Source organism: Bos indicus, chromosome 13 (genome assembly GCF_029378745.1).
Source record: "Bos indicus isolate NIAB-ARS_2022 breed Sahiwal x Tharparkar chromosome 13, NIAB-ARS_B.indTharparkar_mat_pri_1.0, whole genome shotgun sequence".
Lineage (NCBI taxonomy): Eukaryota > Metazoa > Chordata > Mammalia > Artiodactyla > Bovidae > Bos > Bos indicus.
The window spans coordinates 75,192,308-75,206,217 of NC_091772.1; the positions used below are offsets into that span (position 1 = coordinate 75,192,308).

The window sequence follows — 13,910 nt, forward strand, 5'->3', positions numbered from 1 at the left end:
CTGTCTAGTCAAAGCCATGGTTTTTCCAGTAGTCATGTATGGATGTGAGAGTTGGACTATAAAGAAAGCTGAGCACTGAAGGATTGATGCTTTTGAACTGCGGTGTTGGAGAAGACTTTTGAGAGTCCCTTGAACAGCAAGGAGATCCAACCAGTCCATCCTAAAGGAAATCAGTCCTGAATATTCATTGGAAGGACTGATGCTGAAGCAGAAACTCCAATACTTTGGCCAACTGATGTGAAGGACTGACTCATTTGAAAAGACCCTGATGCTGGGAAAGATTGAAGGCAGGAGGAGAAGGGGACGACAGAGGATGAGATGGTTGAATGGCATCACCAGTTCAATGGACATGAGTTTGAGTAAACTCTGGGAGTTGGTATTGGACAGGGGGGCCTGGTGTGCTTCAGTCCATGGGGTCACAAAGAGTCAGACATGACTGAGTGACTGAACTGACTGACCCTTAGTCATAGTGACAACAAATTATCCCAGCATTTCCAATCACCCCTCAGAATGCCCAGTGGTTTTAGGGTATGTGTCCAGAAATGCAACTGTTGAGGCATGGTTTGTGTGACTGCTCAGTTTTCACTTATTACAAATACTGGATTGTTGAGATTCAGAGATAGAAGTGGGTTCCCTATATAAATCCAACATACACACAATTCATGTTATACAGTACACTTATGTACTATATAACATATTCATATACTTCAGAAAGTCCTCCCATATATATTCTATGCTGTTGTGCCAATAACTTATTCCTGCTTTGACAAAAGCTGCATATTTCACATTCTATTAAGAACTGAATATTTTATCATATTTTTTTGTAACAAGTTTGGCATCACATCTAAAATACAACTTCTATTTTCACAAGAACATTTTCCCACAAGAACATTTTTATCCACATTCTTAGAACAATACATATCTCCTCATATCTTTGAATACTTTTTGAAAGTTTTAACACAATCAAAGCCTTCCTGTGTGTGCTCAGTCGCTCAGTCATGTCCAAGTCCATGTGGCCCCATGGACTGCAGTCCTCCCCAGGCCCCTCTGTCCATGGGATTTTCCAGGCAGAATACTGGAGTGGGTTGCCATTTCCTCCTCCAGGAGATCTTCTCGACTCGGGGATTAAACCTGTATCTCCTGCATCTCCTATATTGGCAGGTGGATTCTTTACCACTGAGCCACCTAGGAAGCCCCAAAGCATTCACAGAGCACTCCTATTTCATTTTTATATTACTTCTCTAATTACAATTAGCTATGACCTATTGAACTTCCCTGGTGCCTCAGATGGTAAAACCATCTGCCTACAATGCGGGAGACCCAGGTTTGATCCCTGGGTCGGGAAGATTCCCCCTGGAGAAGGAAATGGCAACCCACTCCAGTACTCTTGCCTGGAAAATCCCATGGACAGAGGAGCCTGGTAGGCTACAGTCCATGGGGTCACAAAGAGTCGGACACAAATGAGCAACTTCACTCTCACTTTTACTTTCATGACCCTTTGATAAAGACTTTCCTGCATGTTGACATCATTGCGGTTCTGCCCTGTGATTTTGCTGGTGTTCAGTGAGCATGACCTGCAGTGGAAAGTGTTTGTGGGAGTTTTCTCCTCGCCTGTTTTTCTTTGATGTTTGGTGAGTGCTGACCTCTGGCTGGAGCTTTTTCTACATTCATTACATTCATAGAGTTTTTTCCCCTGTGTGAATTTTCTGATGTTTTGTGAGGGGTGACTTTTCATAGAAGGTTTTCCCACATTCAGGACATTTGTAGGGTCTGTCTCCAGTATGAGTTCTCTGATGTACAACAAGGTTGGATTTCACGCAGAAAGATCTCCAGCATTCATTACATTTATAGGGTTTCTCTCCTATGTGCATCCTTTGATGCTGAGCAAGGTTTGACTTCACACAGGAGGTTTTCTCACCTTCATTACATATACGGGGTTTCTCTCCTGCGTGAATTCTCTGATGGATGATGAGGGCTGACTTCAGGCAGGATTTTCCACATTCATGACACACATAGAGTTTCCTTCGTTCTCTGATGCTCAGTAAGATTGAACTTCACAAAGAAGGACTTTCCACATTCACTACATTTGTAGGGCTTTTTCCCTGGGTACATGCTCTGATGGTGAGTAAAGTCTGTTTTCTTAGGGAAGCTGTTTCCACATCCACATTTATTACAGTCATAGGTTTTCTTCTCTCTGTGAGCCCTCTGATTTCGAGTGAGGTGTGACTTTTCATTTAAAACCCTCCTACTTTCACTACACTCATTTTTTGGTTCTCCCAAGCAAGCTTTCTGATGTTGACTTAGTTTCAACAGCTTATGGAAGGATTTCTCACACTTACTCCCTTTCAAGTTTTTTCACTTGTGTTAATTCTCTGATTTAGAGCAATGTAGGACTCCTTTTTTTATGGCTCTTTCACTGTCATTACACTCACTGGGTTTTTCTGTTGTGTGAGTTCTCTGATGTTGAGTCAGGTATGGCTTTTCATGGAAGGATTTCCCACACTGGTTACAGGCATCAATTTTCTCTCCTGTGTGAGTTCACTCATTTTGAGGGTGGATGACTTCTACAAGACTTCCTTATTTCTGTTACATTCACCAAGTTTTCCTCTTGTGTGTATTCTCTGATGTTGAATAAGGTTTGACTTCTCACAAAAGGATTTCCCCAACTTATTACATTTACAGTGAGCTCTCCGAGGTATATGTTTTGACCTCGCATATGAAAATTTCCAATTTTTACTGGACTCATGTAGATTCCTTTCCCCAGGGGTTCTTGGACAAGCACTGAGCTTTAACTTTTGGATAAAGGCTGTTTTTCTGTGAAAGGCTTTCTCATAATGATTATATTCAAGAAGATGCTCCAAAGCTGAAATCTTCTGATGTTCAATAAAGGCCTCAATTTGCCTGTGGGATTTCTTCTTTTGATCATTTTCACAGGATTTATTTTCTGTATGAGTTTTTTCATGCACAATATCAAAGAACATACATCCATGAAATCATCAGATTTTTTTCTCATATTACTTCTATTACTAATCATTAATTGAGAAACACTTTTCAAATTTGTTACAAATGGGTCACCCTGATGGGATATTTTTCTTGAGGGCACTGGATCTGTGGCCATATTAAGTGTTTCTTTGAAGGTCTTATTCCTCTCCTTAGTCAGCGTTCTGTTGTTGATGAATAAATCTTGCCTCAAATACCTGTCATTTTCTTGGCGTATCTCTTTCATGTTATTGGTTCTTTGGACTTCTAGAAATATGAAAAGTTAACATACATTATAAATCTTAACACATTTCTTAAGGAACAGGTTTGTACATAAATGACCTAGGTTGAGGTGATTCTTAGATTTTAGACATAGACTCCTGGGGTGAAAGAACTCCTAAGCACATATTAATCTTACTCTTTTAGTTGGTACATGAAAACAAAAACATATATGGTAGTAGAAAAAGGGAGAGGAAGAGTAGCTTTGGCTTGCTACAAAAATGACCTCAAAATGGGTACAGAGTTTGAAATAAAACACAAGGAATGGTGGAATGAGTACACTTCTCTAATCAGAACCTGTACATCCTTCAGGGTAATGCTATGACCCCATTGTTTAAAAATGAATCTCCTCAATACTTTAAGTTCCATTTGTGGTTAAAGTTGGCAAGTTAATACTGTCTGTGTGATATATTCCAACACTATTTACACAGCTATGTCACTTTCTATTTCTACTTCCATGAACAAGCCTGATTTTCATTGCTTTTGGCAATTTTTCCACTTTTTTTAAGTTTGGGGTTTCAGTTGCCTCCAATCTGTAATAAAAATGGAATTGACATTAAATATTTTTCCTGTGGCCTTTGGATAATTTGGAAAGGAAAAAAGGAAATGGAAAGGAAAAAGGAAAAAGGGAAATGTTGACCACATTTACATTTGCATCTTAGAATTCACTCCACCCTTCTAGAAAACACTTTGTTCACATGCTCCTGGGACACCACTGTATCCTGATTCTCCCTCTACCATGGTAGGTGCTCTCTCTTGGTCTCTCTTGTTAGAGCCCTACATCTCTCTGACTTCCAAATGCAGTGCTCAAGGGTGTATCCCTTGATCTCTTCCCTCACTGAACCCTCTCTGGTCCCACCAACTTCCTTGCTGTTCCCTGATTACACCAGGCACACTCCTGTCCAGAGGTATGGCCCCTGATGTTCTCTCAATCTGGAATCTCTCAGATAACCCACGGCTCACTCCATTCCTTCATTTAAGACTCCATTCCTGAATAAAGTCCTCTTCAAACATCCACCTCCACTGAGAGGCCTTCTCTGACTTTCTTCTGAAACAAGATTCCCTGTCAGTCTCCCTCCCCTTCATCTGACTTTAATTTTTCAGAATTAAAGCAATCAGAATTCAGATTGCTACCAGAATCTTACATATGCATTTGCTATTTGGATCTATTGACAAGAGTAGAGATTTCACTTTTGTATCTCCTGTGACTTAAATAGAAAGTGACTGGTGTATAACAGGTCTTAGTAAGTACTTACTGAATAAAATGATGCATCAATAAATGCATAATTACAGGATGTTTGGCACGGGAGGGAAGGCAAAGGATCCAATCATTGAACAGAGAAAAACAGAGAAATAAGGGCCTAGGATGAGAAAGACAGCAATTGGATTCTACAAAACCCAAGCAAATCTCTTTCTCCAAAGGACAGAAAACAAAGAACATTTATATATGAGAGTGACATTTGGTGGCTTGATATCTAAGAGGTGGTAGCCATCTACCTTTCAGTCAGTTCAGTCGCTCAGTTGTATCCGACTCTTCGCAACCTCATTTGCCTTTAGTCACTTCTAAAAGGCTAGAGTCACTAAAAGAGATCCTTAAAACCCATTTCAAAGATACCACCCCCTGAACTGGCCAGTTTGGATCCAGTTTTCCCCAGTTGTCTTCTATCTGACTTCGTTAACTCACCCGGGTGGCTCTGACTTGGGAGTTGTCCCTTTAATATCCACAGTTCTTCTTGCTCCAACTCCTTGCTCCAATATCAGCTCAGGTTAGATAACACAGTGACCTGTTATGGGAAAGGACACGGAACTTGGCAAAGTTGCTTAGGGGTCAAGCCCTTTGAAGAATCAGAAGGTAGAAACTTTAAGAGCCATACAATTCTGAGGATCCTTTCACTAGGGAGGTGAGAATACAATATCCTCCCAAGTTCCCTTAAAGGTCTTTGAATCCAAAATTTCAAGCCCAAAACTCATGACAGGCTATAGTGGTTTGGTCCCTAAGACAGAAAATGCATGCTGTCAGGAGTGGCATGGGGGGGGGGGCCAGGCTTAACCAGGGACACCATGCGCTCATAGTTCTCCAGCATCACATCCTTGTGCAGGAGCCTCTGAGCATGGTTCAGCAGCTGCCACTCATCCTGGGTGAAGTCCACCAGTGCATCATTGAAAAACATGGATCCCTGTAATAGCCCAAGGCTGCTCAATCTGCAATGCTCAAGACCAGATGGCATGGAAAATACTTATGGATTCTGATCTTACTGTATTCACTGTGACGAGTTTACCAGAAAATGTTATAAAGGCTGTCTACCACATACCTTCTGTCATGCTATACAGGTACCTTGGAGATATTGTGGGTTTGGTTCCACACTACTGCAGTTAAGCCACATGAACTTGGGAGGGAATTCCCAGTGCATATAGAAGTTATGTTTATGCTATTTATTGGGTGTGCAATAGCATTACATCTAAGAGAACAATGCACATGCCTTAATTTATAAAACACATTATTGGTGAAAAAAAAGCCAACCATTTTGGTCTTCAGTAAGTTGTAATCTTTTCACTGGTGGAGGGTCTAGCTCTGATGTTGACGGCTGATCAGGGTGACGGTTGCTGAAGATTGGGGTGGCACTGGCAATTTCTAAAAATAAGAAAACAACAAGTCTTGCAATATGATTGAGTCTTCCTTTCACTAATGATTTCTATATAACATGCAGTGCTATTTGATAGCAATTTATCCACAACAGAACTTCTTTCAAAATTTGAGTCAGTCCTCTCAGATCCTGCCACTGCTTTGTCACCTAAGTGTATGCATTCTGAATCTTTTGTCTTTTCAACAATCTTCACAGCATCTTCACCAAGAGTAGATTCCATTTCAAGGAACCACTTTCTTTGTTCATCCATAAAAAGCAACTCCTCATCTGTTTAAGTTTTATCATGAGATTGCAGCAATTCAGCCACATCTTCAGGCTCCCCCTCTAACTTTAGATCTCTTGCTATTTCCACCACGTCTGAAGTTACTTCCTCCATGGAAGTCTTGAACCCCTCAAAGTCATTCATGAGGGTTGGGATCAATTTATTTCAAACTCCTGTTAATATTGATAGCTTGACTTCTCCCGATGAATCACAAATGTTCTTAAAGGCATCTAACATGGTGAATGCTTTCCAAGAAGTTTTCAGTTTGTTTTGGCCAGATCCATAAGAGGAATACTTGCCTATAGCAGCAACTGCCCTATAAAATGTATTTCTTAAAGAAATTACTCCTTGATCCATGGGCTGAACAATGCATGCTGTGTGAGCAGGCATGACAACAACATTAATCTCACTGTCCATCTCTATCATAGTTCCTGGATTAGCAGGTGCATTGCCAATGAGCAATAATATTTTGAAAGGAATCTTTTTTTTCCCCCTGAGCAATGGGTCTCAATAGTGGACTTAAACTTTTCAGGAGACCATGTTGTAAACAGATGTTCTGTCATCCAGGCTTTGTTGTTCTATTTATGGAGCATAGGTAGAGTACATTTAGTTTCATTCTTAAGGATCCTAAGATTTTCAGAACGGTACATGAGTAGTGGCTTCAACTTCAAGTCATGAGCTGCATTAGCTCCTAACAAGAGAGTCAGCTTGTCCTTTGAAACTTTGAAGCTAGGCATTAACTTCTCCTCTCTAACTATGAAAGTCCTAGCTGGTAGCTTCCTGACCTCTTTCAACCTTCACAGAATTGAAGAGAGTTAGGGCCTTTCTCTATATTAGCTTTTGGTTTAAGGAAATGTTGTGGCTGCCTTGCTCTTCTATCCAGGCCACTAAACTTTCTTCATATCAGCAATAAGGCTTATCATTTGTGTGTTCACTGAAACAGCACTTTTAATTTCCTTTAAGGACTTCTCCTTTGCATTTACAACTTGGCTAACTGTTTGGCACAAAAGGCCTAACTTTCAGCCTATCTCAGCTTTCAACATTTCTTCCTCACTAAGCTTATTCACGTCTAATTTTAGATTTAAAATGAGAAATGTGCAGCTCTTCTTTTCACTTGAACACTTACAAGTAACTGTTGGATCATTAAGTAACCTCATTTCAATAGCGCTGTGTCTCAGGGAATGGGGGAGGGGGTCCAAGGAGATGAAGAGAGATAGCACAACAGCTGGTCAGGGAGCAGTTGAAACACATACAACATGGACAGGTTAAGCTTGCCATCTTATATGGGCAATGTTTGTGGTGCCCCAAAACAATTATAATAGGGACATCACTGATCACAGATCACTGCAACAAATACAACAATGAAAAAGTTTGAAAAATTGTGAGAATTGCCAAAATGTGACATAGAGACACAAAGTGAGCAAATGTCATTGGACAAAAGGCACCGACAGACTTGCTCCACACAGGGCTGCCACAAACCTTCAATTTGTTAAAAAAAAAAAATGCAGTACCTGCACTTCAGTAAAGTGAAGCACAATAAAATGAGGTCTGTCTGTATTTTATTGGAGAAACAAAAACCAGACCAGAATACTCTGCCTCTGCCTTCAGCTGGTGATTCATAAAACAATTTGAGTTCCTCTACATGCTTATACCAGTACTCTTGCCTGGAAAATCCCATGGATGGAGGAGCCGGGTAGGCTGCAGTCCATGGGGTCGCTGAGAGTCAGACACAACTGAGCGACTTCACTTTCACTTTTCACTTTCACGCATTGGAGAAGGAAATGGCAACCCACTCCAGTGTTCTTGCCTGGAGAATCCCAGGGGCGGCGGAGCCTGGAGGGCTGCTGTCTAAGGGGTCACACAGAGTCGGACACGACTGTAGCGACTTAGCAGCAGCAGCAGCAGCAGCACATGCTTATATTTCAAATCCTGGAAGATGCTGTGAAAGTGCTGCACTCAGTATGCCAGCAAATTTGGAAAACTCAGTAGTGGCCACAGGACTAGAAAAGGTCAGTTTTCATTCCAATCCCAAAGAAAGGCAATGCCAAAGAATGCTCAAACTATCGCACAATTGCACTCATCTCACACGCTAGTTAAGTAATGCTCAAAATTCTCCAAGCCAGGCTTCAGCAATACATGAACCGTGAACTTCCAGATGTTTTAGAAAAAGCAGAGGAACCAGAGATCAAATTGCCAACATCTGCTGGATCATGGAAAAAGCAAGAGAGTTCCAGAAAAACATCTATTTCTGCTTTATTGACTATGCCAAAGCCTTTGACTGTGTGGATCACAATAAACTGTGGAAATTCTGAAAGAGATGGGAATACCAGACCACATGACCTGCCTCTTGAGAAACCTATATGCAGGTCAGGAAGCAACAGTTAGAACTGGACATGGAAAAACAGACTGGTTCCAAATAGGAAAAGGAGTATGTCAAGGCTGTATATTGTCACCCTGCTTATTTAACTTATATGCAGAGTACATCATGAGAAACACTGGGCTGGAAGAAGCACAAGCTGGATCAAGATTGCCAGGAGAAACATCAATAACCTCAGATATGCAGATGATACCACCCTTGTGGCAGAAAGTAAAGAGAAACTCAAAAGCCTCTTGATGAAAGTGAAAGAGGAGAGTGAAAAAGTTGGCTTAAAGCTCAACATTCAGAAAACGAAGATCATGGCATCTGGTCCCATCACTTCATGGGAAATAGATGGGGAAACAGTGGAAACAGTGTCAGACTTAATTTTGGGGGGCTCCAAAATCATTGCAGATGGTGACTGCAGCCATGAAATTAAAAGATGCTTACTCCTTAGAAAGAAAGTTATGACCAACCTAGATAGCATATTCAAAAGCAGAGTCATTACTTTGTCAACAAAGGTCCGTCTAGTCAAGGCTATGGTTTTTCCAGTGGTCATGTATGGATGTGAGAGTTGGACTTTGAAGAAAGCTGAGCACCGAAGAATTAATGCCTTTGAACTGTAGTGTTGGAGAAGTCTCTTGCAAGTCCCTTGGGCTAGAAGGAGATCCAACCAGTCCATTCTAAAGGAGATCAGTCCTGGGTGTTCTTTGGAAGGAATGATGCTAACGCTGAAATTCCAGTACTTTGGCCACCTCATGCAAAGAGTTGACTCATTGGAAAAGACTCTGATGCTGGGAGGGATTGGGGGCAGGAGCAGAAGGGGACCACAGAGGATGAGATGGCTGGATGGCATCACCAACTCAATGAACATGAGTTTGAGTGAACTCCGGGAGTTGGTGATGGACAGGGAGGCCTCGAGTGCTGCAATTCATGGGGTCGCAAAGAGTCGGACACGACTGAGAGACTGAACTGAACTGAACTGACGTGCTCATAACTTTCCTAGTTAGAACCTGGAAAGACCTCCCAGCGCAGCAGCAGCTGTGGCTAAAAGCCAAAGCCTTTGGGCTTGGGCTTAGGGAACATGAGTCATAGAAGGGCGACCACACTCCTGATCCCAAGGATTAACCCTGATCCTGAGGGTTAATGCTCAGGAGGACATTCCCTGTAAAAAGCTAGGAACTTCAACAAAGACCTACTGTAAAGCACAGGGAACCCTACTTAGTACTTTGTAATATCCTACATGGGAGAAGAATCTGGAAAAGAGTAGCTATGTGTGTGTATATATATAGATATAACTGAATCACTTTGCTGTATCCCTGAAACTAACACACTGTAAATCAACTATGTGTGTGTGTGTCCAGTTGCTCAGTCATATCTGACTCTTAGTGACCCCATATTCTAATATAAAATAAAAAATTTTAAAAAAGCAAGGAACTGCCTCCAGATATCTGCATGGACCTTGAAACCAAAAGGGGAGCAAGGTACAGCGCTTAGTCCTCTGATTCGGGCACAGCGTTTGTTTCAAGGCAGCTCTGGGGAAACAGACTAGAATGCCATTAGGTAAGAGGCTGCCCCCTTTAGCAGGGGGAAGGGGGTCCCATCAAGTTTTGTTCCCCTCTGTAGAGCCTAAGAGAAGCCAGTCTGTACACATAACCCAGTAATCCATGTAAGAGGCCCCAAGTCAGTCCTTTCATTCAGGGGAAAATCTTGCCCAGGAAACAGACCTCTGCACTGCTGAGTATCACACATCAGCTGCCTCCGTTGATCTAACGAGGTCTTTACTTTTCTCTTCACCCAGAAAACAACAAAGGGCCCAGATGCTAGAGGGAAAACAATGATCTGAGAAAGAAGCATCAGGAAGAGCAGACTTGAAGACTGCCAAACAAATAGAATGCCAATAAAAAGCAGCAGCCTGAAAGATAAGTATCAAAACCAACAGATTGAAGACTATGAAAACAAATGTAAGTAAGATACTGCAGAGAATAAATTTTAAGTATTCCCACTGGTGTCTGCAAATCACTTAAGAGAGTCTTATTTACCTAAAAGGAGAAAGTTGGCTATGAAAACAGAAAAATGAAACACGAGTTTTGTTGCTGACTCAGCACACCAACAAAAAACCAAAACTCTTAAGGGAAGGCTTGAAAACAAAATGATTCCAATAGCAAAAATGTAGAGACCTCTTAATGCATAAAACATAAAAACACAGGAGAATAGAAATGATGAAAGAAACACAGAGGAGCACATTTGGAGAGAAGCACTGACTATCTCATGGGATTTGGGGGCTACAGAAACAAAGAGGATGGAGGGAAGGAAATAAACACAGAAAGATCCAAAAATGTCCCAGAGCAAGTGGGTTTTCATCTCCACAGGATGCATCCTATTACCAGGCAGGAATTCTGAAACAAGACAGGTAGCCAGACACACTGCCTAGGAAAATAGCTGAAACCCAAGGGTAAAGAAAAAACTTACAAGAAGAAAAAATAAAACCGGCTACAACAAAGGATTGAGAATCAAGCTGTCACATGACTTCTCTCTGTCTCCCCAAATGCTAGGAGATAATACAGATCATCTATGATCTTCTGAAGGAAAGGGATTTCAAACTAAAATTCTATAACCAGCCAGTCAGTCATGGAGTGGGGCAGAAAAAAGACCCTTTCAGATTCCCAGACTCAGAGGGCATGTAACCCATAGGGAGTCTGCAGAATACTCCAGAGGCCTCTATTAAAATTCACCAGAATCTGGGAAAGTAACACATCAAAAGCAATCAATAACACAATAAAAATAAGCTGTGGGCCTTCAAAACCAGAAGAAGAAAAAAAGAGGAAAGTAAAATAATAACACAGGAAAACACTGGCAAATGAAAACGATGAACAATTGACAAAAAACCATGGTTATTAAAAATGCAAAGTAACTTTAAGATGTCACTGAAAAAACCTGAGTAATAAACAATTCACCTGGACTGTGTTCATTTTCTCCCACTCCTGGAAAGGTTTAGAGAACTGGGAAGGCAGAGCTGGAGGAAAGGGATAGAGCAAAGAAGTTGGGAGACTATGATCTACCCTGAAGGTCCCCACAGCACTTGCCTAGAAATCCACACATATTAGCTAACAAACAGTAAAACGGAGGAAGACTGTCTCTGACCCTTTGGAGGGACAGGCAGGCCGAGGGGACTCTGGCAACCCTGGTGTAACAAGCAGAGCTAAGAGAAGCAGGCTTTTCACTGGTCAGAGTTTTTTTTTTTCCTTATTAGTTCTTACCAAAGAATCTGTCTGTAATGCAGGGTTTGATCCCTGGGTTGGGAAGATCCCCTGGAGAAGGGAATGGCTACCCACTCCAGTATTCTTGCCTGGAGAATCCTATGGACAAAGGAGCCTGGGAGAGCTATAGTCTATGGGGTCCCAAAGAGTCAGACACGACTGAGCAACCAACACTTTGATTTAATAGCGACAAGTATAAAACAAAAAGTCCAACGGAGAAAGACCTGGTTTAATGCTTCACAGCATCGCAAGGACGCCATGCCGTGCTTTTGACTGTTATTAAACCTGTTACATTCTGAAGGTCTAAAAATAATTTTTTTTTTCTTTAATTTGGCTGCTGGGTGGCTTGCGGGATCTTAATTTCCCCGACCAGGGACTGAACCCACACCCTTGGCAGTAAAAGTGCAGAGTCCTAACCCTGGGACCACCTGGGAATTCCCACATTCTGAAGGTTTTGATGTCTGGGATCTATATTAAAATAATCCAGTAGAGGAAGGCAGAAGAGCAAGAGTGTACGTGCGTGTTGGTGGTGCGGCAGATGTATATGTTGATAACTGCGGAAGCTGTGATAAGTATACAGGATTTCTCTTCCCAGGAAGCCTGCCTTCCTGCTACCACCCTCAGCCCAACTCCCTCTCTCTCTTGAAAGCTGGCCCACACCCTCACTGACCAACGGTTCTCCACAACCTCTGGTGTGATGTTACTCAGGTTGGAAGGATCAGGAATTGCTTGTTTCTGGGCTCTCTGTCCCGCAGCGGTAGTGAGGTATGTCTGCGTAACGTGGAGATCTCCAGGAGAGAGTCCTGCTCCTGGTGGCCTGCCTTTTTTCCTCACAAGAACTGTAAGAGCCAGGGAAAATTTGTTCCTGGATGGGGCAGATCAGATCAGATCAGATCAGTCACTCAATCGTGTCCGACTCTTTGAGACCCCATGAATTGCAGCACGCCAGGCCTCCCTGTCCATCACCAACTCCCGGAGTTCACTGAGACTCACGTCCATCGAGTCAGTGATGCCATCCAGCCATCTCATCCTCTGTCGTCCCCTTCTCCTCCTGCCCCCAATCCCTCCCAGCATCAGAGTCTTTTCCAATGAGTCAACTCTTCGCATGAGGTGGCCAAAGGACTGGAGTTTCAGCTTCAGCATCATTCCTTCCAAAGAAATTCCAGGGCTGATCTCCTTCAGAATGGACTGGTTGGATCTCCTTGCAGTCCATGGGACTCTCAAGAGTCTTCTCCAACACCACAGTTCAAAAGCATCAATTCTTCGATGCTCAGCCTTCTTCACAGTCCAACTCTCACATCCATACATGACCACTGGAAAAACCATAGCCTTGACTAGACGAAACTTTGTTGGCAAAGTAATGTCTCTGCTTTAGAATATGCTGTCTAGGTTGGTCATAACTTTCCTTCCAAGGAGTAAGCATCTTTTAATTTCATGGCTGCAGTCACCATCTGCAGTCATTTTGGAGCCCCCCAAAATAAAGTCGGACACTGTTTCCACTGTTTCCCCATCTATTTCCCATGAAGTGATGGGACCAGATGCCATGATCTTCATTTTCTGAATGTTGAGCTTTAAGCCAACTTTTTCACTCTCCTCTTTCACTTTCATCAAGAGGCTTTTGAGTTCCTCTTCACTTTCTGCCATAAGGGTGGTATCATCTGCATATCTGAGGTTATTGATATTTCTCCCGGAAATCTTGATTCCAGCTTGTGCTTCTTCCAGCCCAGCGTTTCTCATGATGTACTCTGCATATAAGTTAAATAAACAGGGTGACAATATACAGCCTTGACGTACTCCTTTTCCTATTTGGAACCAGTCTGTTGTTCCATGTCCAGTTCTAACTGTTGCTTCCTGACCTGCATACAAATTTCTCAAGAGGCAGGTCAGGTGGTCTGGTATTCCCATCTCTTGAAGAATTTTCCACAATTTATTGTGATCCACACAGTCAAAGGCTTTGGCATAGTCAATAAAGCAGAAGTAGATGTTTTTCTGGAACTCTCTTGCTTTTTCCATGATCCAGCAGATGTTGGCAATTTGATCTCTTGTTCCTCTGCCTTTTCTAAAACCAGCTTGAACATCAGGAAGTTCACGGTTCACATATTGCTGAAGCTTGGCTTGGAGAATTTTGA

The 13,910-nt window shown here is 42.2% G+C and overlaps 1 protein-coding gene across 1 annotated transcript in view; it reads right to left on the bottom strand.

Moving 5' to 3' along the window:
- Nucleotides 1-1,219: 1,219 nt before the first annotated feature.
- Nucleotides 1,220-13,910, bottom strand: part of LOC109567803 (thyrotropin-releasing hormone receptor-like) — a 56,349-nt gene continuing 43,658 nt past the window's right edge. Inside the window, exon 4 of the transcript XR_011570248.1 lies at nucleotides 1,220-5,042. The gene's annotated coding sequence lies outside the window, so the exon portion shown is untranslated. The remainder of the gene's footprint in view (nucleotides 5,043-13,910) is intronic.